We start from the raw sequence: 2,693 nt of genomic DNA, 5'->3' as shown, positions 1-2,693 counted from the left end.
CTAAAGGAAATCAACCCTGAAAATTCATTGGAAGGACTGATGTTGAAGCTAAAGCTCTAAAACTTTGGCCACCTGATGTGAAGAGCCAACTCACTGGAAAAGACCCTGATGCTGGGAAAGGTTGAAGGCAGGAGGAGGGGGACCAACAGAGGATGAGATGGTTGAATAGCATCACTGATTCAATGGACAAGAGTTTGAGCAAACTCGGAGAGATAGTGAAGGACAGGGAAGCCTAGAGTGCTGCAGTCCATGGGATTGCAAAGAGTCAGACATGACTGAGTGAGTGAACAACAACAAAAATTTGAGGTAGGGGTCACCCCCATATGTGCGCATGCTCCAGTGTGTCCCAGAGGTTGCCCGCACGGGTGTTTAATCATGTGTGGTGTAACTTAGGGCATCATGTTGTGAAGAAATGGGGGCTGTGGTGGCTCTCACGGTCAGGAATTTCAACTCAGAGAACCAGGTGGAACGGGAATCAGCAGAATGAAGCCCTCCCCCTTCCCAGGCACCCCTCCACCAAGAATCTCCTGCGAGAGCAGATGAGCAGCCATCCAGAAATTAAGGGAGAAGTTGATAGAAAAGATGACAAACTGCTGTCATTACTAAAAGATGTGCATGTTGATTCCCAAGATCCCGTGTCTTCTTTGCAGGTAAAGGATGCTGGAACACGTCAGAAGTCTAAGGAGTTCAGGTTGCTGAAAGACCATCAGTTTGACATGATGAACGTTAAGAATATTTCCAAAGGCAAAATTTCCATTGTAAGGGCGTTGACACTTCTCAATAACCATAAACTTTATCCAGACACACAGACTGCTAAGAAAATAGAAGAAGAATACCATCTAGAACAGCAAGATGTAAATTCCCTTCTCAAATATTTTGTTACTTTTCAAGTCAAAATCTTCCCCCCTGAAGACAAGAAAGCAGGAAGTGCGCTCGGTGGCCCCGCGGATCTGTCTCTTGCTTCAACAGTGCTTGGACGGAACAGACCCAGGGACACCCCTTGCTCCAGCCTCCGACCATCCTCCAACTTTTTTCCAGCCGCAAACTCCGGAGTCAGCCACTCAACTGTCCACTATCACCGGGACCAGCCACCATTTTTAAATTCCTTATTACCGACCAATCACGAGCTCCCAGATTCGTCAGAATTATTCTACCGAGGTGGAGGCCGCCATCAACCACCTGGTTAACATGCAACTGCGGGCCTCCTACACCTACCTCTCTCTGGGCTTCTATTTCGAACGCGACGATGTGGCCCTGGAGGGTGTGGGTCACTTTTTTCGCGAATTGGCCAAGGAGAAGTGCGAGGGCACGGAGCGTCTCTTGAAATTGCAAAACCAGCATGGCGGCCGCGCCCTCTTCCTGGACGTGCAGAAGCCATCTCAAGATGAGTGGGGTAAAACCCAGGACGCTATGGAAGCCGCCCTTCTTGTAGAGAAGAACCTGAATCAAGCCCTGTTGGATCTGCATGGTCTGGCTTCTGCCCGCAGAGACCCCCACATCTGTGACTTCCTAGAGAACCACTTCTTAGATGAGGAAGTGAAACTCATCAGGAAGATGGGTGACCACCTGACCAACCTCCGCAGGCTGGCTGGTCCCCAGGGTGGGTTGGGCGAGTATCTCTTCAAAAGGCTCACCCTCAAGCATGACTAGGAGCTTCCGGAGACCAGTGACCTTTGAAGAACCCACCTAACATCAGGGCTGCCTGAAGCCCCTCTCTGCAGCAACTCGGCAGCTTTTTAACACCCTGGAGCCCTCTCTCAAGCCTTGGACCAAATGGAAACAATAAAGCTTTTTGCAGCAAAAAAAAAAAAAAAAAACAAAAAAACAAAAAAACAACAACAACAACAAAAAAAACCAAGAAAGCAATACAATAAAAATGAAGAGAATCTTGACAGGACTTTTCCTGTCCTCATCCCCATGCCGTTTATTTTCCTCATTTGGAGCATGTTAAATTATATAAATTACCGATTGTGTTGAGCCCCCTTCTTGTGAGAGCTTGCTATTTATGAACTTTTCTGAATTTTCAGGATGGCTGGTAGGATTGATTTTTTCCTCTCTTTTAAACTTTAGTATGGTTTAGTTTGTGTTCTTATGTAATATCAGTATGACTAATCAGCACATGTATAAATTTACTGTAAATAAAAGTTACTGTTTTTTAAGCAAAAAAAAACAAACAAAAAACCAAAGTCTGAGGTAATTTTTTTATGTAGCCATAGAAAACTGATAGAGTTTAGGTCAAGGTAATTTGACACCACCCTTATGGCAGAAAGTGAAGAGGAACTCAAAAGCCTCTTGATGAAAGTGAAAGAGGAGAGTGAAAAGGTTGGCTTGAAGCTCAACATTCAGAAAACAAAGATCATGGGATCTGGTCCCATCACTTCATGGGAAATAGATGGGGAAACAGTGGAAACCGTGTCAGACTTTATTTTTTTGGGCTCCAAAATCACTGCAGATGCTGATTGCAGCCAGGAAATTAAAAGACGCTTACTCCTTGGAAGGAAAGTTATGACCAACCTTGATAGTATATTAAAAAGCAGAGACATTACTTTGCCAACCAAGGTCCGTCTAGTCAAGGCTATGGTTTTTCCAGTGGTCATGTATGGATGTGAGAGTTGGACTGTGAAGAACGCTGATCGCCGAAGAATTGATGCTTTTGAACTGTGGTGTTGGAGAAGACTCTTGAGAGTCCCGTG

The 2,693-nt window shown here is 45.4% G+C and overlaps 1 pseudogene; it reads left to right on the top strand.

The window, feature by feature from the left end:
• Positions 1 to 362: 362 nt before the first annotated feature.
• LOC129564563 (uncharacterized) lies at positions 363 to 1,707 on the top strand (annotated as a pseudogene).
• The last annotated feature ends 986 nt before the right edge of the window (positions 1,708 to 2,693 follow it).

Source organism: Moschus berezovskii, chromosome X (assembly GCF_049115385.1).
Source record: "Moschus berezovskii isolate FMDL1 chromosome X, NW_MosBer_1.0, whole genome shotgun sequence".
Lineage (NCBI taxonomy): Eukaryota > Metazoa > Chordata > Mammalia > Artiodactyla > Moschidae > Moschus > Moschus berezovskii.
This window is presented reverse-complemented; position numbering and strand designations above follow the sequence as displayed.